Genomic DNA, 22,223 nt, shown 5'->3' on the forward strand with positions numbered 1-22,223 from the left:
AACTTCTTAAAGAAAAAAAGAATTTGTGATAAATGATGTGAGAGTTCAAGAATCATTATAAGATGCTTTAAAATTTTTTTACAGGTGTGTTAAAAACTAACAGTGCTTTTTGGACTCTTTCTGATTATCAACTTTTTCTGACTAAATATACTCTGTTCAGCAAAATGAGGTTATGCTGTACTTAGAGCTGTTCAAATGTATCTATGAGATATTTAGTGGTAGATGCAGCATAAGCTGTAGAGATTATAAAACAAATTTATACTTTAGTTATTTCTAATTATAAACATCCTTTAAGAACTTTTTTTCTGCAGTTACAAAATGAATTAGGAAATCATAATGGCAATAACAAGCCAGTTTAGTCAGTCAGCAGAAACTCAAGTGAAGGAATGAGGACTGAAAAAGAAAAGAAATAAAACAAAACAAAAAAACAATTTAGACGAAATTATAACATGACTCCAGCCAGTACTCAGGATGAAACAGCTTTATTCATTTGCAGTCTTCTTTTATATCATTCTCAATACATCAAAAAACACAGCCTGTTCTTAGATCAAAGACAAAATAATCAAGGGAAGTAGTAAACAAGGAGATCACCCAGGACAATAGTCAATCACAGTAGTAAATAAAAGGATCACACAAGGTAATAAGTGAAGTAGTAAGCCAAGAGATCATACAAGGTAGGAATTAAACAAAGTAAATAAAGCCCCATTGTCACTGCTTCTAATATTCTTATCTGAGCCTACTTCCTTGTCTCAGCCCAGTGACAAATGTCAAATTCCTAGAAGTGGTACCAAAAGCTCTCAACATGGCAGGACCTTTGTTACTCATATTGGATCTCATACTAAATTGCTTGGGTTCATTTCTAAAGGAAATGAATGAGTAGATCACTTGGTTACTTTTGTTCCTGCAGAGCATAAAACTTTATATACTAATACTAACACACTACATATAGAATATCAAATTCCTTATAAACAAGCTAAGGCTATCATTTCCCATTGTCCAATATGTTAACCAATGCAAATTCTTTTGGTTTCACAAGGAGTTAGTCCTCAGGGGATGCAGGTGAATGATATTTGGCAAGTGGATGTCACTCACATACCTGCATTTGGAAGATATTTTTATGTGCATGTATCTATTGACACATTTTCTAAATTTATTTGGGGTACACCACTTCCTGGAGAACTGCTGATCGTGTAATTCAGCACTTAACTCAAGCTTTTGCTATCACGGGAGTTCCTCTGATAATTAAATAGATGATGGTCCAGCCTATACATCTCTCATATGTAAACAATTTTGTATGTATTTTGAAATTAAATGATAGCCTCCAAGATAAGCAACAGTGGAAAGAACTCATTTTACTTTAAAAAAACAAATTTAAAAAATTGAAGAGGAGGAAAATAGGTGACGCTTTTATGTTTCTTTATAAGCAAGGGCAAGCTTCACTGAGATCAGTTATTCATCAAGCTGTATTCACAATTAATTACCTTAGTTTCTGTCAAGGGGATATACTTAGTAGGACAGAAAAACATTTTGATTCCAAATCAACCGCCAAAAATTTTCATCCACAAAAAGTCTGAGTTAAGATAGCTGCTGATACAGTATGGTAGAGAGGGATGTTGTTAGTTCAAGCTGTTGATGTATTGTTTCAGGATGGACAACAACAACTCTGGATGCTAGGAAGATCGATTCAGAGACGCTGTGAGGTCAAGGATGAAAGCAGCAGTGAGACACTGATATGAAGGTCCTCCTGATGAAGAGCTCTCCTTTCAAACTGTGGCTCATTTACTTGGACTGCTCAGTCTTGCTACTAATTATATTTTTAAAACATATAAGAAATATAATAGTTCTGCTTGTATATGTTTTCCTTAGTGACCATTGGAGAATTTAAGTTTTCATATCAAGAAATTACATGTGTTAACTCTCAGTTATACTCTTGAATTAATAATAGCATATGGTTTAATTTTACTTCATATTCAGTTATACTTGTAAAACAATCATGTATTTACCTGTATATATGTGCAGGTTTTGGGGACTACTCATTGTGTTTTATAAAAAGATAAGGAGAGACGAAATATGTTTCATGAATGTGTAGTTAGGTGTGGGGGAAAGCAGTGCCTCTGTGATTTCATGCTGAGGAATCCCTTACCCCTGAGGGACAAGACATAGGAAGGTATAGTATAGAATTTATTCAGGGCATGGAGAAGGAAGTTGAGAAAGTAGTAGAGACAAAGAAAGTCAGAGAGAGAGAGAGAGAGAGAGAGAGGAGGAGGAGTAGAGGCTGACCATGAACACTTGGAGACATAGGGGGAGGAGAGTGGGGGTAGAGAGGGAACAGGAGAAAGGAGACAGAGAAGGAGCAAGAGAGGGAGGAAGGGGGGGCAAGCAGCTCCTTTCATAGTGAGTCAGGCACACCTGGCTGTTGCCAGGGAGCTGAGGGGTGACGCCTAGACAAAATGCTAACATTCTCCCATTTTAGTTTAATTTAAACAGAAAAAAATTGGAAGGAGGTGATTGTGGAGCAGGAATAATGTAGTCATGATCTGTAGTTACCTCTTATTGGCTTTGGGGTAACATGTCTCTAGGAAACAGGAAAATGGGTATGGGAATGTGTTCCAGTCTTAGGAGAGTTGGATGTTTCCTTGCTGTCAAGGTCTGTGGAATCTGTATGGGATGATGTCATTATGCAGCAAGGTGAGTCCAGGATAAGGCACAGCCTATCACTGGATGAGAAGGAGTAGGTGGAGAAAGTCTAGGATGGAGGGAGGAGGAGGAGAAGCAGAAAATCAAGATGGGGACAACAGAGCAGGATGATCCAGATCCTTGTGGACTGGGTTGATTTTGTCTTGTCTAGGAGGGTAGTTTAAATCTTTAATTGGCAGTGAATTTGTTGTGTGGATATATTTGGATTGGGAATTTAACATGTAAATGTAATTGTTATATTACAAATTTCTGGAACTTTGATTTACTGGGCTAATGAGGACAGTGTGTGAAAGAAATGGCTGAGTGTATAGATCTGGTTTTGTTGCCTGTACAGAGTGAGATGTTCAAGGGCCCACAGAACAGTGTGTGTGTGTGTGTGTGTGTGTGTGTGTGTGTGTGTGTGTGTGTGTGCTAGGTGTGTGCTAGGTGTGTGCTAGGTGTGGTAATTACCACCTAGGGGACCACACGGAGAGGGTGGCTAAAAGGGAGACAGTCAAGAGAGGGTGGTTTGTGGACAGTGTGCTAGAGTAGCAGCTGGAGTGAGTGGATTCAGCTGGTGGGACCTGATAGCAAATATACCATTTTCAATTTTTACTGCAACTTGTGGATAGATCAGAAGGAACGGGTCCAGTAGAAATATCTGTTTTTGAGGGCAGATTGGAGCATCTGTGTATCTGTGGTTTGCTTTATTGTCCTGTGGAGTTGTCCTAGATATAGTAAATTCCTGGACTGACACGATGCTGAAACACACACACACACACACACACACACACACACACACACACGCACACACACACACACACACTATAGGTAGAGAATAAGTTTATGTATGTTTGGGAGAAAAACTTTTTTCTTATGTGTACATTTAAAACCTTTCGGTCTTAGTGATTGTTGAGTCCCAATTTCAGGGCACTGGAGAGAAATCCCACTCTCTGGAATAGGTAGGTGTACTTTCCTGTATGGAGTCTATTTGGTCCATGAGAGGCAGATCTGAGTGGGTTTCCTGGAGCTTGTAAGTTTACCAAAGAGATTTGTTAGTAGTAAGATGAGCTTAGGGAAGACAAAAACATTTTCTAGAGCAGAAGGAACAAGGAGGGCTTTTTCTGTATCATTTATTGTGAAGTCTGTGAGAAATCTGACAGTCTTAGCTAGTTAATGAATTTATTAGTGAGTACATATAGTAGTGGATTAAATTAGGGACAAGGAGCTATGTCTGTTTTCTAGTTGTCAAGCTACAGTTACCTTAGTTGTCAATGAGTCAGTTATCTGGGGAAGAGTAAATTATAATCTAGGAGTCATATATTAATTAAAAATGACAGAGTTCGTGTAGAGTCCATTAACTACATGTTGCTGGAAAATTATAAAAAATGTTGTCTTTTACTCTGCCCTAGGTCTGGAACCATAGTGTCCCATGATATCTGGCAGACATATTCATCTCAGTCAGCAAAGCATCTCATGTGCTCTGCTCAATCCCATATCACACTGCCAATGGTTTCTCTCTGAACCTGGCAACAATTTCTCTACCCATCTAGTTCCCAAGGCAGGTTGCCACTATGTCAGACATATACATGTCCACCTAGACATACAAAGCCCTGTACACATCCATCCCTTAAGAATATTCACAACAGCCTGTAAATGTGCAGAGAGGAATTTTAACATCTACCTCCATGTTCTCTCTGCTGCTTCTCCTCCTTTCTAAAACTTTTCTCTTGCCAGTCGTTCTTTCTCATCCAATTTCAGGCCTAGTTCTATCTCGTACCTACCTTCACCTGTGTAATGACATCATTCTACACCTAAACAGTTCTGAGGTCCTTGTGGTGTCCATGACAACTTGGGTGGAGTCAGTCTGGGCATGAAGCCCAGAAGATGAAAAACTTTTTCTCTGTGCAATAAATATGTTTTAAATGAGAAATGACTCACCCTGACTTAGGCAATATGAGCCATTTGACTCTCAGTATATCAAGTTTTTCCCACAGTATAGACCAAGCCTGAGCAGAGCAATGGTGGTGTTTTTCAGGGGTCATGGTATCACAATCCAGGCAGTCTCTTGTAGCTGTCCATGATCTTTGAGACCTGAGGGTTAAATATCAGCCTTTGGCATCTGTCTGTCATAACCTTATGTATTAATACATTAGTGGACTTCTGAGAAGATTGAGAGCAGTATTTCTTGCACATAATCTGAGTTAGACAAGTTGTGTTTGTTAAATTACTTGTTTGAGAATGTATATAGTAAAGACAGCGCACTGTAACTTGATATGGACAGGAATGGAAAGAAATGACAAAACTGACAGCCGCTGGGTGAGCTGTGGGCTGGGAGAGAAAGCAGGTTTAGGCCTGGACCATGGACTGAGTGGGTAGGTATGCAGGCCCATTTCTCAGCCTGTGTCAGAGTGGCTCTGGCAGCTGGGCAGCTGATAGTGGCCTAAGGACCCAGCCGTGGGAATGCATGGAACACTGAATGGGGAAGCAGGAGATTGGCACACTCATGTGGTCATCTGGGGTACCAGGTGAGACATACTAAGCCCTGTATGTATCCATCCCTTAAGACTGTTCATAAGAAACTGTAAATGTGCTGAGAGGAATCTTAACATCTGCCTCCATGTTCTCTCTGCTGCTTTCTCTTCTTGCTGCAGTCTCCTCCTCCTCTCTAAAACTTTTCTTCTGCTCATTTTCCTTCTTGTCCAATGACAGGCTCGTTCTATCTTGTACCTGCCTTCACCTGTATCATGACATTATCATACAGGATTATTTCAATCTTCTTGTATCTGTTGAGGCCTATTTTGTTGCAATTTTTTTAGTTTATTCTCGGTCATTCACCTGCTGTTTTGAATCTTTTTTTTTTATCTAGAACAACATAGATCTTGGTTATCTTATTTTGTCCAAAATATATATATATGTTGCCTTAAGTTTATTTGTTAAAACAGCATAGGACACTGGTCATCTGCAAATAGTGTGTAGGTAGGTGTGTCACAGCAGTCCGTCTGTCTTCACTCTGGCAGGAGCCTTTTCTATGGGGTCTTCACAGGGGCTTGGGGACCTTTGGGAGCCTGAGCTGAAGCTGAAGCCTGGACCTTAGCTGGAGCTTTGACCTCTGCCTTGGTTTGAACCTTGGGCTTTGGTTGGCAGAGCCTATGACCCCTGGCCATGTAGCTTTGAATCCTCTTCCCAAGATTGGGGAGAGTGATGAAAGCCAGACAGCTGAGTTTATAGTCTGGGCCCTTTAGTATCTTGGTCTTGATGGCCTGCATCTTCTTCCAGCCTTTCTTGTGGTACTTCTTGGCAAAGTGTATTTTTCTCAGGTCAAACCCCTTAAGAGATTTGTATCTTTGTGACAGGGGTTTCTTGATGCCATTTCTGTGCCATTTAGGGGACTGGTTGTGTGTGGTGGGTTCTTGAACTTGGCCATGTGTGCAAGGTAACCCATGGCTCTCATAGTACCTGGGACCGGAAGAGAAAGAGAAAGGCCCACTGTGCAGCACAGGCTTAAATTATATTTTTAACCATGAGAACCATCTAGAGATGTTGTTCCCTGCTAGAGACTGTTAGGTTGGCATCAAAATCTGAACAGAGGCAAGCAGCCCTAAGCCAGTAGGTGACCCGAGCTGATTTAAAAAACAAAACAACAATAACAACAGCAAAAAAAGCCAAAAACCAAACAGGGAATCATTTTCAAAACTGGGCTAGAGCTAAACAGAGAATTCACAACTGAGGAATATAGAATTGCTAAGAAGCAACTAAAGAAATGTTCAACGTCCTTAGTCATCAGGGAAATGCAAGTCAAAACAACCCTGAGATTCCACCTCACACCAGTCAGAATGGCTAAGATAAAAAACTCAGGTGACAGCAGATGCTGGTGAGGATGTGGAGAAAAGAAACACTCCTCCATTGTTGATGGGATTGCAAACTGGTACAACCACTCTGTAAATTAAGTTTTGAGGTTCCTCAGAAAATTAGACATAGTACTACCTGAAGACCCAGCTATACCACTCCTGAGCATATACCTAAAAGATGCTCCAACACGTAACAAGGATACAAGCTCCACTATGTTCATAGTAGCCTTATTTATAATACCCAGAAGCTAGAAAGAACCCAAATGTCCTTCCACAGAGGAATGCATACAGAAATGTGGTATGTCTACACAATGGCGTAGCATTCAGCTATTAAAAAAATGACTACATAAAATTCTTAGGCAAGTGGATTGAATTTGAGAATATCATCCTGAGTTGGGTAACCCAATCACAAAAGAACACACATGGTATGTACTCACTGATAAGCAGATATTAGCCCAAAAGCTCGGAATAGCCAAGATAAAATTCACAAACCACATGAAACTCAAGAAGAAGAAAGACCAACGTGGGTATGCTTTAGATCTTCTTAGAAAGGGGAAGAGAAATACAGGAGGAAATGTGAGACAAAGTGTGGAGCAGAGTCTGAAAGGCCATCCAGAGACTGCCAGACCTGGATATGTATCCCATATACAGCCACCAAACCCAGACAGTATTGTAGATGCCAAGAAGTGCATGCTGATAGGAACCTGATATAGCTGTCTCCTGAGAGTCTCTGCTAGAGCCTTACAAACTCAGAGGTGAATGCTGGTAGCCAACCACTGAACTGAGAACAGGGTCCCTATTGGAGGAGTTATAGGATTCAAGGAGCTGAACGGGTTTGCCACCCCATAAGAACACAATATCACCTAACCAGACCCCCAGAACTTCCAGGGATGAAACCCCCATCCCAAGGAATGGCTCCATCCGTATATGTAGCAGAGGATGGTTTTGTTGGGCATTGATGGGAGGAAAGGCTCTTGGTACCATCAAGGCTTGATGACCCAGTGTAGGGGAATATCAGGGCAGGGAGGTGGGAGGGAGTAGGTGGGTAGGTGTAGGAGCACCCTCATTGAAGGAAAGTGTGGGGTGGGGGCTGTGGGATAGTGGGTTTCTGGAAGGGAAACTGGGAATTGGGATTTATTTAAAATGTAAATAAACATGCAAATACAAAAACTTTTAAATCGGCTCCTCAGGTTTATTTTTCTATTTTAAATGAAAACTAAAAATGGCAAAATTACTGGAAGAGTGTTTGAATACCTCAAACTATGGTGTTTCTTGTTTGATAAATGCAGACTCAATGGATTTGAGGTCATTTAAGGATAAACATTTGGTTTAATATATGACATTGGAAGTACAGCTGCTGCCCAGAGTACCTGTTATGCAATGTCTTTTTTAACAGAGAAACTAATTCCTGATGGTAGTAAGCAAAACCTCATCAATGTTACCTTCATTAGGGAATACAATGTTGTTAAGGCTTTTATTCATGCTTTAATTATTTAGCCCTTTAGCATTGTTTCCCATCTTTGGTTGATACATTTTATAGAAGAGAACACCACTGATAGTATATTCAAGAGACAGGCATAAATTGGGAGTCTCCCAGTCACAGAGGGCTTTGTCATTTAAGTGTTGATACTGTAGGGTTATAGATACTAAATGAATCTGGAGTCTGGCTCCAGAGCCTATGCTCCTCATTTATACCCTGCTGCCACCCCTAGAGAAGGCCTCAGGGCATAGAGACTTTAGGGTCATCTGTAACTGATAGACACATGTATTTGCTTTCTGTGTTTGAGGAGATATGCAAGGGCTTCTGAACTCTGACTCAGCCTGCACAGAAAGTCATCAGAGGACCCTTGGATGTAGACAGACAACACTGAGTATAACAGCTTGTATGTTTCAAGCTGCTTTTCCTTCTACTGTGTTCATGTGTTGTGATGTTTGTCAGTTGTGGCTATGAGACATGAAATGCTGAGTATGTGAAGCCAAGTGTACTGGAACAGAATAAAAATAAACCGTTAGACTGGATGTATGGCTCCAGCAAACTCTATATGACCGCAAATCTAACCCTTTCCCCCTGCAAGCTCCAAAACCCTTCAAATCTAATTGCTTTTTCTGCCCTTCCATTTACTATCTGCAATTGTAGAAACCCTTTTCTTGCTGTGATTTCACTTAAATCCTTAGGTGGTTGTGGCCTCTGGGCTAGCTCTAGTCTACTCCCTTTCCATTAGAACTGTTTCCTTACTATAACCACCCTACGTAGTATTTCGCATGTAAACAAAACTGCATGCATATGGACACTTGGAGTTCTAACACTCCCCACTGAAATCAATGCTCATTGCAAGTATGAGACTCATTGGTCTACTCTTTGCCCAACTGCATCTATTCACACAACCACAGGCTGCAGGGACCCTGGGAACCTCCTCTAAGAGTCACATCATCAGAGGGTGAGACCTGCGTGCATGGAAAACATTTCAGTAGAAGGTCTTATGGTTTGTTTTTAGTCTTTTTTGAGACACAGTTTCTCTGTGCAGCCTTGACTCCCCCTTGAATTTGCTCTGCAGGCCAGGCTGGCCTGGACCCCGGAGCTCCACCTGCCACTGCTTCTCAAGGGTTTGGATTACAGTCATGCTCTACCATGTCTGTTTCAGGGCAATAGTCTGAGATTTACCCATTCTCATAGTATAGTAGAGAGGCCCCAATCACTTCCATTAATCAAAGGAATTCATTGTAGGCATTTACCAAATGATTTTTGAAAGGACTCAAATATTAATGAGAAAGTTTGGAAAGCTGAAAACGTATTCAGCAAAGCCTGAAGTGGCAGTAGATTTTATGAATCTACAGCAAGCACTGGTTCTATACCTTGATGATACACAGCTAAGTCTGGCACTGACAGCTGGGTGTAGGCTTGGGGGATTTAAGAAAAAACACAGACTCGGGTCATTTGTGCTGAGAGGATGTCAAAGCTTTATTGAGGTTCACAATATATATACCCCAAATTCACTGGGTGGAAAATCTCAGGAGGCACAATGGAAAAGCGAGTTTACATTCTCAGCAGGAAGACAGAAATCAAAACTAATAACTGACATCAAAGGTGTTAGCACCCATAGCCAAACAGAAAGGCCAGGATATTCCTTTCTAAAGAACAAAGGATTTCACATGCATCAGCAAGGCTCAGCAGGGGGTAAACGCTGAGGGGACCCAGGAGGGTCTGACAAGTTCCTCTTTTTTAATTTTTTAAAGTAGCAGATGTCTTAGGTCACTTTGTGAAAGCCAATCTATCTTTGGGAATATCTGTCAGTCTCAGAGCCCCTGTCTTAGGTGGGCATTGGTCCCAAAGAGTCGCCCATCTTTGGCTAACTACTTCTTGTAAAGGCTGAGCCAGATTTGGGCAGAGGGATTGTCTTCTGGCAAGGAGAGCGACACCTGCTTAATTGATGCCTGGGACTGGGATTGCTCTCTGTGCATGTGATAAGAAGCAAAAGGCCAACTACTGTGGCACCAAGAGCCATAATACTGAGGGCCACTGTAAGGTTTCACACAAAGGTGAAGATAGGAGAACAGGAGGCCTTAAGAGATCAAGCTGTTCCTGTAAAAGCACTGACTGTTGATTTAAATTTAGAATTCCCAATTGTCAGCAACTTCTCCTGAAAGTTTATCCACTGTGCTTGCCTTAACAACAGATTGGGAGATGGCAATTCCAGACACTGCAGCCACAGTAGCCACAGCAGCAATGGCTGCTACAATAGCAACAATGATGTCAAAGTCTCTCCCATGACGGTTCAGCATCAGCTGACCCTCTCCTGAATGACCAACAGGCAATGGAACTATGCTTGATGTCCCCACAACCACAGTAGAGTTCTCTGGTCCCCAGCAGCTTCACATAGAGGGCATTCCTTGGAAGAATAGTCAAGACTGTCTCTAGCATTAGTACCATTCAGGTAACACAAAGATCATCAATCCATTGTTCCAAACGAGTAAATCTTCTTGAATACTCAAAACATTAACATTTTTGTTAAATGATTAACACAAGTAACTGTCTTAACTACTTGGGTCAAAGCAATAGTGCTATTGATTAAACAGCTATACCACTAAACCAGCAATAATCAAACCCATTATCCTATTATTTCTGCTTAAAGCCTTGAAAGACCCCCAGAGTGGGGAGACCCTCACTCAAGTCTCGGGATGATGCGACCCCCCCAAGAACACACACAAGACTGTCCTTGTTGTAATCACATGAGGTTTATCGATAGCAACCAGTGCACTGGGGTCGAGACTCGTATCCCACGCAGGGGCAGTGGAGTTCGACCCCGAGAGGCTGGGAGAAGAGGTATTTAAAGGGAGAAACCACAACCCGAGGGGGCAGGGATGGCGTCATTGGAAAGTGTGTAGAATAGCAGTGAAAAATCACAAGGAAGAACTCTCTGTCCCCCAAGATTGTTTCCTAGGAGAAGCTGTCTCCTACTTCTCAGATTGTTTAACTTCATGTTCCGCTAGTTCCTAGGAGAAGTTGTTTCCTGCTTCTCAAGATTGTTCTCTAAGATTTATGGTCAGCTAGTTTCTGGGAGAAAGCTGTTGAGCTGGCCAATGTAATTATCCATTCTATAGCCCTAGAAGAGGCTTCTTGGAACATACAATTCTGGGGCCTAACCTGTTTTTTTTTTTTTTTTCTGCTCTAAACTTTGTGTCTAGGGGGGGCAACTTTAAAACTTTTATCTTTTACTTCTTCCAATATTTGTAAGCCTTTTTTCAGAATATCAAGGTCCTACAATACAAGCAATAAAACAAAAGCTGGTGGTATGTCAGATTTCAATACAGTACAAAATTAGACTATATACAATCACTATAACTTACATTAAATACTGTAGGAGAAATAAAAGTAATTTTAACATGACCAGTTAATGAAAGATTAGGAGTTTTGACACATGCACTAACATTTGTTCAAAATCTAGACCTTGTATCAATTTTATCTGCTGCAAATGTAACTTCATACAAGACAGTTGTGAATTTTCAAATGTCTCTGAAAATGTCCAGAACCAATCTTCCAAATGAAAACTGTTATTTCCAATATTGGATTGACAAGTCTATGATTGAGTCAGAATAACTTAACACATTAAAGGAAAGAGAAGAGTCATAACTTCTCTTTGATTTTCTGAAGGCATTTTCCACAGTCTCCCTGTTCTCTGTCCCACAAGGTCTAAAAGCTTGAGGCAGGGCAGCTTGTCCAATCTGGGATATAGGCAGGTAAAGATGGTCAGGAATATACGTCCAAAACAGCTTCCCAGTCACCATTGTCAGGGCACTCAGCAAGCTCACAGGTCAACATCATTTTTTGTCCTAGCATCAGCATATCTCACCAGCCACTCTGGAAGCTAGCACACTCCTGCAGCATCCTGCAGAAAAAACACAAACATGCCATCCTCCCCATATAAAATACCTGAACAGGATCATGGCATATATCAGTAAGTGTACCCTTCCATTTCTCTTAGGCATAAGTATGCCTGTTGTTGGGTGCCATAGACAGTCAGAGAGTTCCTCGGCATCCAAATTTTAAAATTTAAAATAAAAAGAGCATTATTTAAATAATTGTGTGATATACAGGGATATAACTCCACCCTTTCTATTTATGATGATATTGTTTTAAAATTTTATAATACTTGTTTTATAATATCTTGTATTTGAGAATTATAAGGAATCTTAATAGCATGGGTAACATCTATATATCAAATATCATTATGCTGTAACCCTCTTAAGTTAACTCCCAAATTGTGAAAGGAAATAAATGGGGCACGCTGGGGACCTTGACTGACTATTTGGGCTTTTTGTTCTTTAGTTACTCTATTGTGAAACTTCAAAGAATTAATATTAAGATGAATTTTTTATGTATCTGTAAATCTTTATCATAAGCAGTAATATTTATTAACATATAATAACATGGAGACTGAGTATAAGAATCAGCCAACTCATTGCCTTGTGTTAAGGGGCTGGGTAACATGGAATGTCCTTTTCTATGGCCTATAAAAATAGGCTCCCAATGCTGCCATAGCAAAGACTGTACTTGTAATAAGCAGGCAAAAATGGATGAAACAGGAGCAACAAAGGCTGCGGTCTCAAGGGATGAAATATCTGAGAGACATATATACTATCAGTGTGTATCAGGAAACATTATCAAAGTTAGTAGTTGTAAAGCTTTCAATTCTGTTAGCTATGTAGAACAATTAGGAATTTTTACAACCTTTACCTTCCCTCTAAACACTACTGCAGAACATCCATTGGACGAACCATTAGTAGATACTAAACGAGTCTTTTGTGAAGGGGAACTAACCATAATTTGTAGAAAAATTACTAGATGCAATTTTAAAAACTGACAAATCTTACTGTCAGGATAATGGTTATCAAACTGACATGTTAAACATGTCAAACATGTTTAAACAAACTGAAATGTTAAACAGTGTACATTAAAATAGCCCAATCTGTAAATCCCTGGGCTAAATAGTGTAGCTGTTCCTTGGTATAGGGAGTAATAATAAAATCTGGTTCCTTGTCAAAGGTCTGTAAGCTAATTTTTTGAGCTTTGAACAGTAATTGAGCAATGGTCTGAGGATAAGCCATCACTATTTTTGTAGGTGAAACTTTTAAGTGAGCTATTCTGCCAAAAGAGCCCAGTAGGGGAATGAACAGATATAAAAATCTAAAACAAAAGAGGCCTCGAATAAACAATATAATTAAGGTGAGCCCCTTCCAAAGCCTGTTGTATTAAATTTAAGCATTCTTGCGCTTCTGGAGTTAATTGTCTAGGTGAATTTGGAGAGGAATCACCTTTTAAAACATCAGATAATGGCTTCAACTATCCTGTGGTTAATTTTAATGTTGGTTGAAGCCAATTTATATTCCCTAATAATTTTTGAAAATCATTTAAAGTCTTCAGTGTATCTAATCTAATTTTACTTTTGTGGGCAAATTTCTTTTTCTAATAATTCATGTCCTAAATATTGATACAGGAAATTCTTTTGAACCTTTTCAGGGGCAGTCATTAACCCTGCAGTGCCCAAATCTTCTTGTAAATCAGCATATGCTGTCAACAATTCTTTTTTCATCTTCAGCTGCTAACAAAATGTCATCTATACAATGGACAATATACATCTGTGGATACTTCTGCCTCAAAGGCTTTAGCGCAGAGGCTACATACACCTGACACATAGGACTATTGGCCATCCCCTGAGGCAACATAACTCAATGATAGCGATAAGAAAACTCCTGAAAATTCATGGAAGGAAGGCCAAAAGCAAATCTCTCACGATCTTAGCATCTAGTGGAACAGCAAAGAAACAATAAAGCCTGAAAAGGTGTCAATAGCCACATATACATATCTTAATTTTCTAAAACCAGAAATATGAGTAACATCTATTTGTCATAACTTATAATGTATAAGTCCTTGAGGATTATGTGATACAGGAAGAAATTGTGGACACTGAGGACTTGTATTTACAACTTGACTTGTGTACCAAATTATTGTCTCCAGCTATTACTGTTTTGATGATGTAAAGAATGAGATTGTTTGGCTAATTGTTCCTATGTAAGGCCTATAATCTCCCTGGTATACAAATTTGCTGTGGCATTGCCCTTGCTAAGGGGTCCAGGCAATCCAGTCTGAGTTCTTAAATGGCCTATAAAGGAACAGTATATTCTCTTAAATCAGTTGCATTAGCATAAATAATTGCAAAATTTGAGGGTTAGAAGTATCTAAAAAGGAAACAATTTCAATCAGTTGTAAACCATAAGATATACATTGGCTATCAGTATACAAATTGAAAGATTGATTTTAACATTTTAAAAACAATGGCTACAGCACATAATTCAATAATCTGTGCTGAAGCAGGGGGAAACTCAAGAGAATAAAAAGTGATTCAATTACATGTGCTGCCTTCTCATTAGATGAGCCATCTATTAATACAGTAAGCAAATTTTCTATGGGCTACATGTGTAAATTTACAGGAAATACAAAAGCATGTATAGAAGAAAATTATCAATTTTGCCTGAAAAGTTTGCACATGTAATAGGCCAAATATCAGTATTCTATAATAACCAACTTAATTGACGTTTGGAATAAGGCATAAATATTCCATCAGGTTCTTAAGACAATCTTCTTAAAATATTTGTATGATTCTATACTACAATTCTGTATTAACACAATAACAGCTTCACAATAGAGTGTTTAAACTTTACTTTGAGATGAAGCAAAATAAATCCACATTAATGGTCTCTTTTGCCAAAGGACTATTGTGTATGCAAACCAACCATTGATAATGTATCTGTTGTTGACTAACAGCTTCCTCTACTGATAAAACAATTCAGTCCCTCATTAGTTAATTAGGGGAATTAGGATTTGCATCCCCCTTGAGAATATCAAAGGCTTAAGCTCCCCCTTGGTGAGCTTGAGGGTCTTAAGCCAGTTAACATATCTTTAGAAGCTTTTAAAAATAATTTAAAGTAAACTATCTTTTCTTGAGTTTTCTGTGCCACAATTTGTTTAGGATATAACTGATGTCCCAAGTATTGACTATATTGATATTGCCTTTGAATCTTTTCTGAGCAACAACTACTCAAAAATTTGTATAAGAGCAAAGGCTTGTAGTAAAACTCCTTCAGGGGGATCAGCTAATAAAATATCTATATAATGAATAATACACACTGGAAAATTCAAAGTCCTAACCTCTTGTATTGAAGCAGCAACAACATTTTTACATAATGTAGGGACATAAATGATTCCTTGAGGCAAAACTTTCCAATGATAATACTTCATGGGCTTTCCAAAATTATAAGCAAGCTCACTAAATGAAAACCTTTCACAATCACTAGGATGTATAGAAACAGCATAAAAACAATCTTCCAGATCCATAATAATTCTATATGCATTCTTGAAATGGCAGTTGGAGTAAGCAAACAGGCTGTAATGCTCTTACAAGTTCCATAGCCTCATCAACCCTTCATAAATTCATAAATCCCATAACAATCTCCACCTGTTTTCTTTTTTCTTAACTACAAATATGTGTGGGTTAGAATCCTGAGCATGTGATAGAACTGTAAACTGCAGTCCATGGAACACTGGCAATTTAACCACAATCTTCAAGTTTCCCTTGCAATACCAGAGCATAACCACGACTCTGGAAAGCAAAACTGTACCTCCAACAAACAATTCAGTCTCTAAAATCCAGTCTCTCTAAAACACCAAGTCTATCCCTCATGTTACAAAGTCTGACTGCCAATTCCTGTATGCTAACGCATGATGTAGTAGCCTCCAATACCTCAAAGAGATACTTCCCTAAATCCTACCTTTTATAAGTCTGGTTTCTAGGATAAGAATTACATAAAATATTATCCCAAGTTAGATGTATCTTTAGAGACCTGTTTCCCTGGGTTGGCTCATGTCATGTGTTGTCTAGAATGACTCTATCTAAATTACAAGTTTTTAAGCCAACTTTCTGCTACCAATGCTATAAATTTTTTAACCATACCCAATAACTTAAAAGCCAATAATCTATAACCAAGACATGTAGAGCATATTTATACATTTAAAACCAATCAGAAATAAAAAAACGAAGTGGCTATACATATCTTTAATATTTAGACCAAACACAATTCTTACTTTTTCTTGCTATAATTTTAAGACGAGTACCTTGTCACCTGTTGAATCCAATAAACACAATGGCAGAGACTTTTCTAAAAGAAACAACCATCAGCTCCCTTACCATAGAAACCAAGAAGCTGTTGGCCCCTTTAAAATCGGCTTATGCAGACAATCAGCCCCTTGGGGGGGTTGGGGTGGGCCTTCTCCAGTTGACCTAGACTCCTAGCTACAGGTGCAGGGCTCCAAAGGCCAACTGAGACTGTTTTATATTTATTTATTTATTTTTGAAACGAGTTAAAATTAAATCTAGGGGTAAACAACCAACAGATAAAAGTTTTAACCATATTTTCTTTTGAACATGAAACGCAAAACATTCAAGAAATGAGAAACAAAAACTACAGACATAAGCTGACAGACATGGACAGCTTGGTGTACCAAGAACAGATAGATATAGAGGGAGAAAACTAGATGATGTCTTTCCAGGGGGACCCAGATGTCTAGATTTTAGCATAACTCTAAAAGAACACATATACAAAAAAACTTTATCATTACCTTGTCCCTTTTTACAAGGTTTATTTATCGATGGCCCAAATTTTTACTTTCCTTTGCACATGCTTTCCATTCCCGTAGTGTCCTTCACGGTATCCCTCTTACTGGGCTCCAATGTTGTGGCCCATTCATCCAATACCTCCCTTCCACTTTGCGGGCAGGCTCTTGGAACAATCCTGTCAGAGCCTCTTCTCTATCCTGATCTCAGTGGGACTTCTACTTGAGGACACCCCCACAGTAAAGTACTGAGAATCAGGCATAGGCATGGGGGATTTAAGAAAAAACACAGACTCGGGTCATTTCTGTTAAGCGAATGCCAAAATTTTCCTGAGGTTCACAGCATATATACCCCAAATTCATTGAGTGGAAAATCCCAGGAAGCACAATGGAAAAACGAGTTTATGTTCTCGTCAGGAAAACAGAAACCAAAACCAAGAACTGACATCAAAGGTGTTACCACCGAGGTGTTATGCCCAGGGCCAAACTGAAAGGCTAAGATGTTCCTTTCTAAAGAACAAAAGCCTTCACGTGCATTAGCAAGGCTCAGCAGGAGGTAAACACTGAGGGAATCCAGGATGGTCCCACAATTAAAGGTATATCACATGATTCCTAACAAAAGAGGTTCTCTAAAACACAGTTGTAAGAGGAGGCGCTCATAACTTGTTCTTGATTTGTCAACAAAGAAGGCCAGGAGCCAATTGCAGGGCAGAAGGTGGGACTTCCCGGCCTCAAAATGGCAGGCACAAGGAAGGACAGGCCCTTTTTCTGCCAGACTGTGGAATGAGGAACATGCAGCAATCACGTAAGACCTTCTGGCAGCCGGGGCCCATAGCTCTGCTATGGGCAAGTTGCAAGAGATATTAGGCAGGGCTGATGGGGTGGAAGGAGAGATGGAGTGGTTGTTTGTTAAGGGCAAACATTTCCGGGAAGGAGATATTTGCGCCCAGGAATTAAGCTAACAGACACGTTAAGGCAACAAAGCTGTCAGCGTGTCTTTTATCCACCGCTTCAAGGCTGTCTGGAGTGGGCTGGTAACACAATCCCTCCCAGAGCAGAGGCTGATAGAGAGTGAGGCCAGGTTTGGGCTGGAGGCAGCGGATCCAGGACCCAAGCCAAGTAGAAAGAAAGCGTGAGCTCAGATGTGTTCCACAGAGAACAAAGATTGTAACAACCCTTGTAAGAAAGTAGGACTAGAATAGTTGAACAGCTAGAAGGCAAGAGGAGCTGTTTCAATATGGGGAACTAAATCAGATAAATATCTGATTATATAGTATCAGTATATTAATCAAAAGGCTTACCTTTAAGCCTCTCAGAAACAGTAATGATTGCAATCAGCTGTAGAAATTTCAAAGGGTGAAACAAATGTGACCTCTCTAAGAAGTTTTCAAAGTCATTTAGAGATTTCCAATGACCAATTTCTCATAACAATGGGAAAACAGCCAAATGATTCACCCTGCTGTTGAGTCTGACACAGGACAGCAGCAAATCCTCCATATGCCTTCAGTAGACTTTACATTTTCCAGAGGCCCTGGGAGATGGCCTATGTCCAGCAGAGCACTTGCCAACTCCTCTTTAAGGGGTCAATTTCATCTTGACTTAATTTATCACTCTCCACCTCCTCTCTTTGTTCCCATGAGCCATGTCAGGAGACTTTACTAAAGGAAAAACTTTCTGTTTAGATTATTTAGCAAGGTGACAACAAGGGAGCTCTCTCACCAGGATCTGGGCAGAAAGCTCTGGAGTGGACCTGGGCTCCTTTTTCCTTCTATGTCCTGTTTAAGCATGCTCCAAATAGAAAATGTACGAGCAGTCATGTCTTTACCTCCATTCTTAGTACATCAGTGTTAAAAATCTATTTTTAATATGTCCCATGCTTCTACATCTAATCCCTGGCCAGGGTACCTGGGGTGACTGTCTCTATAAAACAGAGAAAATCCTTAACCTCACCAGTATTTACCTTAATTCCTCTTTTGAAGTACATGCTGAATGCTATCAATAAGTATTTGTCTGTCCTTAGTTTCCCTTTGTCCCACACTGAGAGAAAATATAGCACACAATCACCCAATAATGATTCCTCACCCTTACTCACCTGACTCAGCATTCTAGGTGTCGAAGGCACCCTGACATGAGACTCAAATCCACATCTGAAATATCCTCTCTCTCTTTCTTTTAAAATAACAACCTCCCTTTCTTTTTCATTAAACATGACTCCTTGAGTCCAGGATCCAGGTGGAAGACCAGCTCAGACAGTGTGTTTAACTGTTCAAGGAGGGCACGTGTTGTCAGTCTCTATGTAAAGCAGGCACACACATACAACCTTCGTTGATGAAGCAGGCTGGAACGAGCTCCAACAGCTTTATCTATATTCATATGTATACATTTGTGGGATGGAACAAAGCTCCAACAACTTTATTCATTCTCTCCCTGCTTGCAAATCCCAGGATAATATTTCAAGCAGTATAAAAACCACAATATAGTTACATTCTCTTTTTCCCTAAGTGAACAATTACCATGAGGACATAGGTAAAAACATGTACTCCAATGCCCTCACACATCCAGTCTGATTGCGTGTAATGGATGGAAAACAAATGCAAAGCAAATTATTCCCAAGAATACACACACATTTGTAACTAAGCAACTTACTCGTTGTAGATTAACAAAGTATAAGTAAGCAAGGTAATTTTCTCAGCCACTTTCTCTTACCCTAGGAAGAAAAGAGACACAAGGAAGGACAGGACATTTTCTCTCAGGCAGCAACCACATACAACCTTCTGACAGCCAGGGCCCAAAGTCACTATGGGCAGGTTGCCAGAGGTATTATTCAGGACTGAGGGGGCAGAAGGAATGTTCTTGTGGTTGTTTGGCAGGGGAATACATTTCCAGGCAAGAGGAATTGTAGCCCAAGGAATTGGGCCAAGAGGCAAATTAGGGCAGCCAAGCTATCAGAGTGTCTTTCATCCATGGATTCAAGGCACTCTGGAGTGGGCTGGTAAAGTGACCCCTCCAGGGGCAGAGGCTGGTAGAGAGAGAGAGAGAGAGAGAGAGAGAGAGAGAGAGAGAGAGAGAGAGAGAGAGGACAGGTTTGGACTGGAGGCAGTTGATCCTGGAGCCAAGCCAAGTAGAAAGGAAGGGAGCAGATAGGGTCTGGAAGCACAGTCCTGGAAAAAAGTCCTATCGTGATTATAAAACTACAGGCAACACACAGTTAATAGGGTAAAGCAGCTACTTTGGGATAGAAATGGAATGTTTCACAACCCACTGGATGTAAAACTGTGATATGACATGGCTAAACTGTATCATCCCTGGTTTTTACTCAATACTTTTTTTTTTTTATAGTTTGCTTCATAGAAACCTGTAAACCGAAATTATTAGCTAGCTCTTCCATTCACCGTAGTTAGAAATGGAACAAGCTTTTATGGTCTTTAAAAGTTGAATGGATAAGGAAAATGTGGTACACAAACAAATGGAACATCTATCAATTGTAAAGAAAAATGAAGACATGAAAATTTCAAGTAAATGGATGGAACTAGAAAATATTGTAGTTAGTGTTGTGTCCGAGGTCCAGAAAGACAAACACTGTATTCTCTCATGCAGATCCTAGCTTGAAATCACTTGTTGATGCATTTAACATGGGGCATAATAGGAGCCAGGACTCTAGGAAGGGGGCTTTGTGAAATGAAAGGGTTAGAAGATTATAGATAAAACAATAGCTGAGAGTGAGAACGTTGGTGGTTAAAAGGCGTAGGATAGAGGGACATGGGACAGTGAAGGAAGTCACCTTTGGATGTTGTGTTTATAAAAAGATAAACAGAGAGGGTACATGTTTTGGTGGAGGTGTAGTCAGTTATGGTGTAAGAGGGTGCCTGAGACAGCCCATGATAAGGCATACCTTCCCCCTGAGTGACCAGTCACAGAGTGGTATTGTATAGAAAAGAGTTTATTCAGGGTTTGTTTAGTGAGGGAAGTTAAGAGGGTAGTAGAGTCAGATAAAGGCAGAGAGAGTAGAGGAGGAGAGGCCAGCTGTGAGCAAGTAGAGAGAGATTGGGAAGGGAATGGGGAGAGAGAGGGGAGAGGAGAGGGGACAGAGAAGGAGCAAGAGGGCAAGAGAGCAAGAGAGAGAGAGGAGGGGTGAGGAACCCATTTTATAATGAGTCAGACATACCTGGCTGTTGCCAGGTAACTCTTGGGTGGAGCTGAGACAAAATGCTAACTGTGGGTATGGGAGATTGCTGGGGACTAATCCAAAGCCTGGTGGTATAGAAAGCCCCATGAAAGTCTACAATCTCACAATCCTGTTGAACAACATAAGTTAAGGGATAGTAAAAAAGAAAGTCATGTTAGAGAAAAAGGATGAATTCTTTGGCCTAGGGCTGAATGGACTGGGAAAGAGTAAAGGGAGAGGGTAGATGAACCAAAACTAAGGACATGTGAAAATGCCTATGAAAAGCCACCTTTTAATAAGCTAATTTCAAAATATAACTCCTTTAAAAAGGAGTTAGAATAGGAAAGGTTTGCACGGATGGGCAATGTTGCTCTTAGAAGAAATGTGTTATCCATTGGAGATTGAGGTGCAAAAGATATGATATCCCCCTTTGAATTAATACTTATGGAGAGCCCAGAGGTCTGAAAAACAACATAGACTACTTTCATGGTCCTTGGTTACCTCCCCAAAGGCCAAGTAAGGCCCTATTTGTTGAAGACTGGCTCCTGCAGTGTATTCAGCTGCCCAAAGAGAGTTTGTGGAATTGGAGAAAACATAAAGCTGACATATACACAGAAACACACACACACACACACACACACACACACACACACACACACACACACACGCACACACACACACAGTCAAACTTCATGAGATTAAGTATCCTTAAGTACATAAATGACTCTCCTGAGGAGAGTGTGCATGGAAGGGGGACACTCAACAGTTCTGCATGGTCACACTGGCAGTGTTCAGGGGAAGGTGATACTGAAGCCCCAGACAGCACTGTTTAGGTGAAGTAGTAAATGCATGACTCTTCTGATCAGCCTCCATCAGGAAAGCAACAACTTTTGCCAGGGAATCAACCATACAGTTTTCCTCATGTGTAGGATCAGGAAGCATAGTGTGAGCTCAGATGTGTTCCACAGAGAACAAAGATTGTAACAACCCTTGTAACTCAAAAGTAGGGCTAGAATAGTTGAACAGCTAGAAGGCAAGAGGAGCTGTTTCAATATGGGGAAATAAATCAGATAAATATCTGAATATATAGTATCAGTATATTAATCAAAAGGCTTACCTTTAAGCCTCTCAGAAACAGTAATGATTGCAATCAGCTGTAGAAATTTCAAAGGGTGAAACAAATGTGACCTCTCTAAGAAGTTTTCAAAGTCATTTAGAGATTTCCAATGACCAATTTCTCATAACAATGGGAAAACAGCCAAATGATTCACCCTGCTGTTGAGACTGACACAGGACAGCAGCAAATCCTCCATATGCCTTCAGTAGACTTTACATTTTCCAGAGGCCCTGGGAGATGGCTTATGTC

At 40.1% G+C, this 22,223-nt stretch overlaps 1 long non-coding RNA gene across 1 annotated transcript in view; it reads right to left on the reverse strand.

Annotated features, from left to right (window-relative positions):
- Positions 1-19,688, reverse strand: part of LOC102549299 (uncharacterized) — a 37,016-nt gene extending 17,328 nt beyond the window's left edge. The window contains exon 1 of the long non-coding RNA XR_005503985.2: positions 19,399-19,688. This is a non-coding gene — a long non-coding RNA (uncharacterized LOC102549299). The remainder of the gene's footprint in view (positions 1-19,398) is intronic.
- Between the last annotated feature and the right edge of the window lie 2,535 nt (positions 19,689-22,223).

Source organism: Rattus norvegicus, chromosome 4 (assembly GCF_036323735.1).
Source record: "Rattus norvegicus strain BN/NHsdMcwi chromosome 4, GRCr8, whole genome shotgun sequence".
NCBI classification, from domain to species: Eukaryota; Metazoa; Chordata; class Mammalia; order Rodentia; family Muridae; genus Rattus; species Rattus norvegicus.